General features: G+C 39.4%; 2 long non-coding RNA genes across 2 annotated transcripts; both read right to left on the minus strand.

Moving 5' to 3' along the window:
- Positions 1-7546: 7546 nt before the first annotated feature.
- Positions 7547-8278, minus strand: LOC117150131. Its single transcript, XR_004460713.1, has 4 exons — positions 8210-8278; positions 7733-8016; positions 7649-7674; positions 7547-7590 (listed from the first exon to the last, which is right to left on the minus strand). It is a non-coding gene; the product is annotated as an uncharacterized LOC117150131 (long non-coding RNA).
- Positions 8279-12205: 3927 nt separating this feature from the next.
- Positions 12206-13027, minus strand: LOC117150124. The gene is made up of 3 exons (XR_004460707.1): positions 12926-13027; positions 12565-12717; positions 12206-12494 (listed from the first exon to the last, which is right to left on the minus strand). It is a non-coding gene; the product is annotated as an uncharacterized LOC117150124 (long non-coding RNA).
- Positions 13028-13284: the final 257 nt, after the last annotated feature.

Here is a 13284-nt window from a genome sequence, read left to right on the forward strand (position 1 = left end):
AAAGAAAATAAACAAAACAATCAAATAAAGCACTTACCTCAATGACAACAGCCAACTGGTGATCCAACACAACCAACAAGAAAAGACGGGCCCCGCAAAAGAAAAACAAAATCGCCATCTTTCGTGATTATAAACACAAAAAATTGACAATCTTGCAACGCCGTCTCCACCTCCTGATGCCACTGCACTAACAAGGATCACTAGCCCGGAGCTGACATCATATTAAAAAGAATCAAAATCCGTCCCCAAATTGTATAAATTTCCTCAGTATCGTATTTTCAATGATCTCCCGATAATCTGTAAGGAAAATTAATAAGAATATAATACAAAATTAATCAAGGATACACAGAAAATTGCAAACCTGACAGGCAAACCAGCAGATACAAAAATACGACCTCATCCTGCCGACGACGCGCACGTAAATCAGGAGACGGGCCCCGCAAAAGCAAAACAAAATCGCCAACTTTTGCGATTATAGATACAAAAAACCGACAATTCTATAATGCCGTCTCCATCTCCTGACGCCATTGCATAAATAATGATCATTTGCGTGGCGCAGATGCCACACCAATATGCTGCAAAACTTGTCCTTAAATTGCATATTTCTCCTCAGTTCTGTATCTTCAACGAATTCTCTGCTAACCTGTAATGAAAGGAAAATAAATAAGAATGCGATACAAAAATTACTCAAGGATACATAAATAATAACAAACCGGACAGACAAAGTAGCAGATGCTAGTGGACGGCTCCATCCTGCTGACGACAAGCACGCAGCTCCAGCTTCAAAGACTCCAACTATTGAAACAAGGGAACACAAGCTATTACTGGGAAATTTATATTTAAAATGTAATACTTATCTAATTGCAAACTTGATGACTCCAAAACCGCGGCATCCCAGCTGCAATTGCTCAATATCAAAGGTCCTCCAAATTAGCTCTTACAAAACGTACCTGAAAAGCAAAAAAAAAATCAACGCAATTATAAAAGCAATACAACACTCACCCCAGACTAGCTTCCTCCTTAAGTACCTGAAAAACAATAATAAACGCAACTATATAAACAACTATACATAAATATAATACTTACCTTAAATTAAATTCCACTCAATGTACCTGAATCAACAAAAATCAATGCAATCATAAAAAACAAATATCATATATAATACTCACCAAACACTATTTTTAAATCCATTTCCATGCCTATTTCGTTTTAACTTTTGTCAGAAATTGTCAGAAAATTAGTTATACTCCACGAAAGACAGGGGACACTTTACAATTGTCTGTTAAAATACACATAAATTGGATGTTAAAAAACACAAAAACAGTACAACCACAAATATATTAAGTACATACGGTAAAAACAACATAACTTGCTTTTATTTACCATATCTTACTATAATTGCCTTCTCTCAAACAGCTGTTTAACACTGCACTATTGACATAAAAATTTAGACTTTATGCCAAAAAAAAAAAACGAATTCTGGACCATAGTGCAAAGGCTGATCCTGCTAGGATGCTTTTCGGTATTCCGAACAGTGTCCACCGTGCCACTACAGGTACTTGATAGAGCCCCCCGCTTGACTTGGCTGCTATTAGTGGTCAAATACAAGCCAAAGAGTGCTAATTAAAATTGTTACTCTTTATTTATTTAAAAAAATTAATTTTATTTTTTATTATTTAACTTTTATTCGGTGACAAACTTTTTCACTTATACTATTACGAGACACTTTGTTAGTAGCTTATCTTTTGCTTCAAGCTGTTGACGATCTCGTTTCGATTCAGACTGATCTTCCAATTCTAAGTCCTAATCCAATCAACCTCGTCCAGAAGCTTTTCTTTTGGAAACTTACCGAACTTTCGATAAAAGCTTTATGCTGAACTTTACCGAACTTTCGATAAAAGCTTTATGCTGAAATTATTCCACTGCATTGTGAAACTCAACTATGCTGATCGATGCAGTTTTTGATTGAAGCGCAATAAGTTAGCCGTGGTTTGGTCTCCAAGCGGAAGCTGTATTTACGTTAAGTTTGGGTTGCTTATATTAGTGGGTAGCTAAGCGCTGGCAAAGGCAATGACAAAAACAAAGACAAAGGAAACGCCGACGAGATTGAGAATTGAAATTTGTTTATAAACTGTGGAAGGGAGCTATGTTTAAGGTTTGGATAACTCTCCCCCTTCTTAAATGACGCGTCCCGCTTCATTATTAATTTCGTTTAAACGCTCATTTAATTCTATTAAAAATTTTACCTCATTATTTGGTTTCTCTGGCTCCGGCCGTTTTTGTTTGGTTACAAATATATTGTAAAGAAAATAAACAAAACAATCAAATAAAGCACATACCTCAATGACCACAGCCAACTGGTGATCCAACGCAACCAACAAGAAAAGACGGGCCCCGCAAAAGAAAAACAAAATCGCCATCTTTCGTGATTATAAACACAAAAAATTGACAATCTTACAACGCCGTCTCCACCTCCTGATGCCACTGCACTAACAAGGATCACTAGCCCGGAGCTGACATCATATTAAAAAGAATCAAAATCCGTCCCCAAATTGTATAAATTTCCTCAGTATCGTATTTTCAATGATCTCCCGATAATCTGTAAGGAAAATTAATAAGAATATAATACAAAATTAATCAAGGACACACAGAAAATTGCAAACCTGACAGGCACACCAGCAGATACAAAAATACGACCTCATCCTGCCGACGACGCGCACGTAAATCAGGAGACGGGCCCCGCAAAAGCAAAACAAAATCGCCAACTTTTGCGATTATAGATACAAAAAACCGACAATTCTATAATGCCGTCTCCATCTCCTGACGCCATTGCATAAATAATGATCATTTGCGTGGCGCAGCCACACCAATATGCTGCAAAACTTGTCCTTAAATTGCATATTTCTCCTCAGTTCTGTATCTTCAACGAATTCTCTGCTAACCTGTAATGAAAGGAAAATAAATAAGAATGCGATACAAAAATTACTCAAGGACACATAAATAATAACAAACCGGACAGACAAAGTAGCAGATGCTAGTGGACGGCTCCATCCTGCTGACGACAAGCACGCAGCTCCAGCTTCAAAGACTCCAACTATTGAAACAAGGGAACACAAGCTATTACTGGGAAATTTATATTTAAAATGTAATACTTATCTAATTGCAAACTTGATGACTCCAAAACCGCGGCATCCCAGCTGCAATTGCTCAATATCAAAGGTCCTCCAAATTAGCTCTTACAAAACGTACCTGAAAAGCAAAAAAAAAATCAACGCAATTATAAAAGCAATACAACACTCACCCCAGACTAGCTTCCTCCTTAAGTACCTGAAAAACAATAATAAACGCAATTATATAAACAACTATATATAAATATAATACTTACCTTAAATTAAATTCCACTCAATGTACCTGAAACAACAAAAATCAATGCAATCATAAAAAACAAATAACATATAATACTCACCAAACACTATTTTTACATCCATTTCCATGCCTATTTCGTTTTAACTTTTGTCAGAAATTGTCAGAAAATTAGTTATACTCCACGAAAGACAGGGGACACTTTACAATTGTCTGTTAAAATACACATAAATTGGATGTTAAAAAACACAAAAACAGTACAACCACAAATATATTAAGTACATACGGTAAAAACAACATAACTTGCTTTTATTTACCATATCTTACTATAATTGCCTTCTCTCAAACAGCTGTTTAACACTGCACTATTGACATAAAAATTTAGACTTTATGCCAAAAAAAAAACGAATTCTGGACCATAGTGCAGAGGCTGATCCTGCTAGGATGCTTTTCGGTATTCCGAACAGTGTCCACCGTGCCACTACAGGTACTTGATAGAGCCCCCCGCTTGACTTGGCTGCTATTAGTGGTCAAATACAAGCCAAAGAGTGCTAATTAAAATTGTTACTCTTTATTTATTTAAAAAAATTAATTTTATTTTTTATTATTTAACTTTTATTCGGTGACAAACTTTTTCACTTATACTATTACGAGACACTTTGTTAGTAGCTTATCTTTTGCTTCAAGCTGTTGACGATCTCGTTTCGATTCAGACTGATCTTCAAATTCTAAGTCCTAATCAATCAACCTTGTGCAGAAGCTTTTCTTTTGGAAACTTACCGAACTTTCGATAAAAGCTTTATGCTGAACTTTACCGAACTTTCGATAAAAGCTTTATGCTGAAATTATTCCACTGCATTGTGAAACTCAACTATGCTGATCGATGCAGTTTTTGATTGAAGCGCAATAAGTTAGCCGTGGTTTGGTCTCCAAGCGGAAGCTGTGTTTACGTTAAGTTTGGGTTGCTTATATTAGTGGGTAGCTAAGCGCTGGCAAAGGCAATGACAAAAACAAAGACAAAGGAAACGCCGACGAGATTGAGAATTGAAATTTGTTTATAAACTGTGGAAGGGAGCTATGTTTAAGGTTTGGATAACTCTCCCCCTTCTTAAATGACGCGTCCCGCTTCATTATTAATTTCGTTTAAACGCTCATTTAATTCTATTAAAAATTTTACCTCATTATTTGGTTTCTCTGGCTCCGGCCGTTTTTGTTTGGTTACAAATATATTGTAAAGAAAATAAACAAAACAATCAAATAAAGCACTTACCTCAATGACAACAGCCAACTGGTGATCCAACACAACCAACAAGAAAAGACGGGCCCCGCAAAAGAAAAACAAAATCGCCATCTTTCGTGATTATAAACACAAAAAATTGACAATCTTACAACGCCGTCTCCACCTCCTGATGCCACTGCACTAACAAGGATCACTAGCCCGGAGCTGACATCATATTAAAAAGAATCAAAATCCGTCTCCAAATTGTATAAATTTCCTCAGTATCGTATTTTCAATGATCTCCCGATAATCTGTAAGGAAAGGAAAATTAATAAGAATATAATACAAAATTAATCAAGGACACACAGAAAATTGCAAACCTGACAGGCACACCAGCAGATACAAAAATACGACCTCATCCTGCCGACGACGCGCACGTAAATCAGGAGACGGGCCCCGCAAAAGCAAAACAAAATCGCCAACTTTTGCGATTATAGATACAAAAAACCGACAATTCTATAATGCCGTCTCCATCTCCTGACGCCATTGCATAAATAATGATCATTTGCGTGGCGCAGATGCCACACAAATGTGCTGCAAAACTTGTCCTTAAATTGCATATTTCTCCTCAGTTCTGTATCTTCAACGAATTCTCTTCTAACCTGTAATGAAAGGAAAATAAATAAGAATGCGATACAAAAATTACTCAGGGACAAATAAATAATAACAAACCGGACAGACAAAGTAGCAGATGCAGACTGCTCCATCCTGCTGACGACAAGCACGCAGCTCCAGCCTCAAAGACTCCAACTATTGAAACAAGGGAACACAAGCTATTACTGGGAAATTTATATTTAAAATATAATACTTATCTAATTGCAAACTTGATGACTCCAAAACCGCGGAATCCCAGCTGCAATTGCTCAATAACAAAGGTCCTCCAAATTAGCTCTTACAAAACGTACCTGAAAAGCAAAAAAATCAACGCAGTTATAAAAGCAATACAGTACTCACCCCAGACAAGCTTCCTCCTTAAGTACCTGAAAAACAATAATAAACACAACTATATAAACAATTACACACAATTATAATACTTACCTTAAATTAAAATCCACTCAACGTACCTGAAAAAACAAAAATTAATGCAATCATAAAAAAAAACAAATAACATATATAATACTTACCAAATACTATTTTTACATCCATTTCCATGCCTATATCGTTGCGGCGGCCCTCTGCATCAAATCTTAAACTGGCGGCCCCAAGCTGCCACTCCTGACGATACGGCCACAAGACGCGGCGCACCTGGCTTCTCTCGGTGATAGACCGAGCCACAATCCTCACTGACGACTTCTCTGCCACAACGAGACGAACTCCACCACCATAATGCCAGCAGCTCTATAAAAACGCAATGACAGCTGCGCGGGATTACATCTTGCCACTGACGATACAACGGATCTTCACCAAATGACGGCTGCACGGGATGTTGCAACCGAGAACAAATCACCTGCTGCGCCGGCCGGACATACTTGTTGCAAGTGGACCACTCTCAGCGGCCGCAACAGATTACACCCAACTTACAACAAAACTCACCTGTAATGACTCCTATGGCTCCTCAGCTACTCGATGCTTCCGTCCTTCTGGCGGGGGTACCTGAAAAGAAACAAATTGTACAATGTTAGTCTTAAATTTCAATGTTTTTTGTAAAATCACTACAAATTAATAATGTAAACAAAACATGCAAGACGATAATGTTACCAGTCCATGTCTCTGTCTATAATCTAAAGCCTACAAAAAAAAAAATACTAAATACTAACTATGTCCAAGCCCCAAACTCACCTCATGCAATGTTAAACTCTAAATTCAAATAATTGTACATACATATTGCATAAAATGTAATCAAAGGCAAAATAAATTGTGGATGCGGAACAGAATTCATTCTGTCTCCGTACCTCCACCTACAAAGTAAAAAAAAAAAATAAATTAAACAAAACAATCAAATAAAGCACTTACCTCAATGACCACAGCCAACTGGTGATCCAACGCAACCAACAAGAGAAGACGGGCCCCGCAAAAGAAAAAGAAAATCGCCATCTTTCGTCATTATAAACACAAAAAATTGACAATCTTACAACGCCGTCTACACCTCCTGATGCCACTGCACTAACAAGGATCACTAGCCCGGAGCTGACATCATATTAAAAAGAATCAAAATCCGTCCCCAAATTTTATAAATTTCCTCAGTATCGTATTTTCAATGATCTCCCGATAATCTGTAAGGAAAGGAAAATTAATAAGAATATAATACAAAATTAATCAAGGACACACAGAAAATTGCAAACCTGACAGGCAAACCAGCAGATACAAAAATACGACCTCATCCTGCCGACGACGCGCACGTAAATCAGGAGACGGGCCCCGCAAAAGCAAAACAAAATCGCCAACTTTTGCGATTATAGATACAAAAAACCGACAATTCTATAATGCCGTCTCCATCTCCTGACGCCATTGCATAAATAATGATCATTTGCGTGGCGCAGATGCCACACCAATATGCTGCAAAACTTGTCCTTAAATTGCATGTTTCTCCTCAGTTCTGTATCTTCAACGAATTCTCTGCTAACCTGTATTGAAAGGAAAATAAATAAGAATGCGATACAAAAATTACTCAAGGACACATAAATAATAACAAACCGGACAGACAGTAGCAGATGCTAGTGGACGGCTCCATCCTGCTGACGACAAGCACGCAGCTCCAGCTTCAAAGACTCCAACTATTGAAACAAGGGAACACAAGCTATTACTGGGAAATTTATATTTAAAATGTAATACTTATCTAATTGCAAACTTGATGACTCCAAAACCGCGGCATCCCAGCTGCAATTGCTCAATAAGAAAGGTCCTCCAAATTAGCTCTTACAAAACGTACCTGAAAAGCAAAAAAAAAAATCAACGCAATTATAAAAGCAATACAGTACTCACCCCAGACAAGCTTCCTCCTTAAGTACCTGAAAAACAATAATAAACACAACTATATAAACAATTACACACAAATATAATACTTACCTTAAATTAAAATCCACTCAACGTACCTGAAAAAAACGAAAATTAATGCAATCATAAAAAACAGATAACATATATAACACTTACCAAATACTATTTTCTGCATCCATTTCCATGCCTATTTCGTTGCGGCGGCTCTCTGCAACAAATCTCAAACCGGCGGCCCCAAGCTGCCAATCCTGACGCTATCGCCACAAGACGCGGTGCACCTGGCTTCTCTCGGTGATAGACCGAGCCACAATCCTCTCTGACGACTTCTCTGCCACGAGACGACTCCACCACCATAAAGCCATCAGCTCTCTAAAAATGCAATGACAGCTGCGTGGGACAACTCATCGCAACTCCTCTTCCTGACGAACGGCAAATAGTATCTGCAATGTAACCAATCTCATCAAACAATTGCATAAAACTGCCGACGATACAACCGATCTTCACAAAATGACGGCGGCGAGGGATGCTGCAAACGAGAACAAATAACCTGCAACGCCGGCTGGACATATTTGTTGCAAGTGGCCCACTTCCAGCGGCCGCAATAGACCACTGCCAAATTGCAACAAAACTTACCTGTGATGACTCCTGAGGCTCTCAGCGACTCGGTGCTCCTGTCCTTCTGGCGGGGGTACCTGAAAAGAAGTAAATCAAACAATGTTAGTCTAAAATTTTAATGTTTATTGTAAAATAATTTCATTTTAAAAATGTAAACAAAACATGCAAGACGATAATGTTACCAGTCCATGTCATTGTCTGAAATCCAAGCCTACAAAAATACTAACTGCAACTATGTCCAAGCCCCAAACTCACCCCAAGCTATGTTAAACTCCAAAACTCAAATAATTGTACCTACATATTGCATTAATTGTAATCAAAGGCAAAATAAATTTGTGGATGCGGAACAGAATTCATTCTGTCTCCGTACCTCCACCTACAAAGTAAAAAAATGACTCCGTACCTCCACCTACAAAGTAAAAATAAATAAAATAAATTAAATAAATAAATAATTAAATTAAATTTATTTAATTAAAACAAACGCGCTTCGCTTGCCTATTACTCTCACGCGCAAACTTAACTAAACGTGTTCTTCAATAGACAAATTAATTGTTATAAATTGTCTTCCGGCCGCAAAGTATTAAACCGCGACAACAATTAACATTCAGTGGTCTAACGAAAACGAACAATAAAACAGTAATTGTGCAACTTGGAAAAGACGCCACCACAACTAAAGGAATAAGAAGAAGAAACGCAGAGAGAAAGGAAGAAAGTAAACCAGGAGAAATCTTAGAAGAGAAGAAGGAAATTCAAAGCAAAGATACAATAAACTGGAGAACACACTTAAATCAAAAATCCAGGGTATTTATACCTCTATTAGTATCGTTTAATTTTTTAAATATAATAAAAAATAAACATGTGCAGTTCTGACCACCTTTTTTCTGAAGGCGAGGTACTTTCAATTACCTCTAGTCCAAAAGAGCGATCTTCCCCTTTTCATTTAAATATTTCGCCTATGTCCCACGGGTCTGGCAATTCCCTGGTTAATACCGTCATTATTAACCAGAAGAAATTGCCTCCAAATCAAAAGAAAAGCCCAAATAACTCATCTTGGGTAGCCTTTAATTTCTTTAATTCCCTTTCACTCAATAAGAAAGAGAATATAAACCCCAAAAATGCCCAAAGAGACCCCCTCTCGCTCACCAATACTGCTGCAGTCAATGTTGGCGCCAAAAGCAGCATCTCGAAGGGGAAATCGCCTTCTCCTCCATTCTCTTCACAAATACACAAGGGAAATTCACTCCCCACAACGACTCAAACAAACCGACGCTACTCAAAGAGAGTACTTACCCACCACAGCGATCTGCACTAATGCAGCCGCAGCCACTAATACGGACACAGATTTAAGAGGCGCCAAACTGATCGACGCTATGGGAAATTTACCCTCTCTACCACACAGCGACAGCACAGAGAAAAATCTCAGCTTATCCACCAAAATTGGACTCAATGTTTTTTCCCCTCCTTCACATACGCAAACAAATAAAGCCACTGAAATAAATTCTGAAAGCTGCTCTAGATCTCCCGCGTTAGCCAATCTTGACTCTCATCTCAAAAAAGCCAATGATATTGACAGTGGGGAAATCGTGGGGAAACACTTATACAAATTAATGAAAGCAAGCAGGAGGAAAGACCAAGTACAACTGTCAACGCTTTTTGGTCAATTTTCAACCCTAAGCCGGACATTTCTAAACTCATTTTAAGCAAGAAACCCACTAATTTAAAATTAAAACCCAACAATAGCGCCATGCCCACTGTGGTGAATTTAACAACAGCCCGCACCCTTAGTCGGCCTGCTGCCAAGCGGGACTTATTCAACTCACCGTCCAGGAGCCCAGACGAGCAGCGCATGAGTTTTTCGAAAGTGGTTGCTGGAACAGCCTCTGTTCCGGCTCCAATAACGAAAACTCCGGCCAAGAGGACAAATGGCGATCTGGACCGCTCAAGCTTCAAGACGCCTAATAAAAGATTATGCGCGACCTCCAATTTCAAATCTCCCAGCATTTTTCCACCCCTCACCACACCCGTTTTCCAAAGTAAGGCAGCCAAATCTGTATATGAGGAATCCAAAACCAGGAATCGGCACTCCCACCAGCCGTTACCCTGCAGCACCAATGCTCCTGCACGCAGTGCCACCTTGGAAACTTGTGCCACAAAGCCGCAGAGCACCTCCCATTCTCGTCAACGATATCAAAGAAATTTTCCCGCTACTAAAAAAGTACAGTATACAGCAGGAGTCTCCAGCTATACCACCAGGGCAATTGAAGGGAACGGGGTCAGGATCCAGGCCCAGGACATGACCGCCTACCACAAAATCAAAGATGTCATTACAGCTAACGGCTTCCCTCTATCTACCAACCAGACAATGTCCGAGAGAGGTTTCCGAGTAGTAATCAGACATCTCCACCACTCCACTCCATGCTCGTGGATTGTCAAGGAGTTGCTGACGCTCGGATTCACAGCGCGTTTCGTCCGTCTACAGGTGGCCCCATGCGCATGTTTGAAGTGGAGATCGTCATGGCCAAGGTCGGCAGTCATGACAAAATTATCTAACTCAAACAAATCGGTGGGCAAAGGGTAGACATTGAAAGAAAAAACAGGACACGGGAGCCGGTCCAGTGCTACAGATGCCAGGGCTATAGGCCACCAAGATGCATGAAATGCGCTGCCGATCACCTGTCATCCTGTTGCACCAAGCCAAGAACCGCCCCTCCTACCTGCGTCAACTGCTCTGGAAAGCACATCAGTGCTTACAAAGGATGCCCCGCTTACCAGGCCGAAAAACAAAAGCTTGCGGCAAACAACATTGACACAAACAAAATTCGGATAATTAAAGACGCAACAAAAAAAAACTTTTATAGACGTCAAGGCCCTCCTCCACGCAATAATACCCCTCGGCTGCCACACAGCTCAGCAATCCTGAGCAGATCAATCGCTGAAGCCCGCCAGGAAGCAGCCAGAAAGTCGATGTTAATATGAATGACAGAAGGCCACGTTTTTCCTCCCATGACACTGCCGTTCAGATGCGGCTGAATAAATGGCGCCGAAACACTAATAAGATACCAAAAAAGGGTAGGTTAACTTCAAAAAACAATGCAAAGCCAAGACTGGTATCCAAGACAAGCAACCCAGCGCAAAGACATCTGGAAAATTACCAGGAAATGCTCCGAAAACAAAGGAGTGAAGAAAATGACCAGGAACCTGAAAAAGGTACTTCAAATCCCATGCAAGTTAGAAATGACAGCCCTCCTACCACCAGCAGAGCTGCTAGAGCTAGCTTCAAGCCAAGATTTATAGATGAAGCCACGCCATCGCCAATAAACTCCAATCCTAACTCACAAAAAGGCCTCTCGGACGACCACACAACAAACCTAGCAAATAGAGTCGACAATTTAGAGAAGAAAATTGACAGTTTATTGGCCTTAATCATACAAGGAAGAGATAACAATCTAGACATGGAAACATCCAATTAAACCTACATCTACTTATATCTATTCTAACGCAATAGACGGGCTATATAAGCTGCCTACGCTTCGATCAGGGCACCTAGCGCGGAGCTGCAAAATCTATCCTTCCTGCTACTCTTATAATCTCCCAGATCGACGAGCGCCGACATTAGTTGACGCTAAAACCTGAAAACAAAACAATTAACCAATAAGAAATTAAACAAAACAATTAAATTTTGCTCTTACCTCCTTGACCACAGCCAACTGGTGATCCAATGCAACCAACAAGAAGAGGAGGTCTTCGCAAAAGAAAAACAAAATCGGCAGCTTTCGCGATTATAAACACAAAAAATTGACAATTTTACGAAGCCGTCTCCACCTCCTGATGCCACTGCATTATCAAGGATCACTAGCGCATTTAAAAGCCTCAAAATCCGTCCCTAAATTGCATAATTTTCCGCAGTATCGTATGTTTAATAATCTTCCGATAACCTGTAAGGAAAGGAAAATCAATAAGAACATGATACAAAATTAATCAAGGACACACAGAAAAACGCAAAACTTGCCAGGCAAGTTTACATATATGCGACTCCATCATATATGCGACTCCATCCTCCTGACGCCACGCACGTAAATCCTTCAACACAACCGACAACAAGAGACAGGCACCGCAAAAGCAAAACAAAATCACCAACTTTGGCGATTTTAAACACAAAAAGTTGACAATTTTATGATGCCGTCTCCTTCTCCTGACGCCACTGCATAGCGCGGCGCTGATGCCACATTAATAAGCTGCAAAATTTGTCCTTAAAACGAATAATTCTCCTCAGTATCGTATCTTCAACGAATTCTCCGCTAACCTGCAATAAAAGGAAAATAAATAAGAATTCGATACAAAAATTACTCAAGAGCATATAGACAATAACAAACCGGACAGACAAAGTAGCAGATGATAATAGATAATAGATAGCAGATGATAAAACGAACTCCACCACATAATGCCAGCAGCTCAATAAAAATGCAATGACAGCTGCGTGGGATTACTCTACGCAACTCCTCTTCCTGACGACCGGCAATTTGCATCTGCAATACAAACGAACTCATTAAACAATTGCATAAATCTGCATAAATCAGATCACTGACGATATAACGGATCTTCACCAAATAACGGCGGCGCGGGATGCTGCTACCGAGAACAATTCACCTGCAACTCCGGCCGGACATACTTGTTGCAAGTGGCCCACTCCCAGCGGCCGCAACAGTCCACAGCCAACACACAACAAAAACTCACCTGTGATGACTCCTTAGGCTCCTCAGCGACTCGATGCTTCCGTCCTTCTGGCGGGGGTACCTGAAAATAAATAAATTACACAATGTTAGTCCTAAATTTCAATGTTTTTTGTAAAATCACTACAATTTATTAATGTAAACAAAACATGCAAGACAATAATGTTACCAGTCCATGTCTCTGTCTATAATCTAAAGCCTAAAAAAAAAATACTAACTTTATATTAAATACTAACTATGTCCAAGCCCCAAACTCACCCCATGCAATGTTAAACTCTAAATTCAAATAATTGTACCTACATATTGCATAAAATGTAATCAAAGGCAAAATAAATTGTGGATGCGGAACAGAATTCATTCTGT

The sequence above is a fragment of the Drosophila mauritiana genome, unplaced genomic scaffold (assembly GCF_004382145.1).
Source record: "Drosophila mauritiana strain mau12 unplaced genomic scaffold, ASM438214v1 Y_33, whole genome shotgun sequence".
Lineage (NCBI taxonomy): Eukaryota > Metazoa > Arthropoda > Insecta > Diptera > Drosophilidae > Drosophila > Drosophila mauritiana.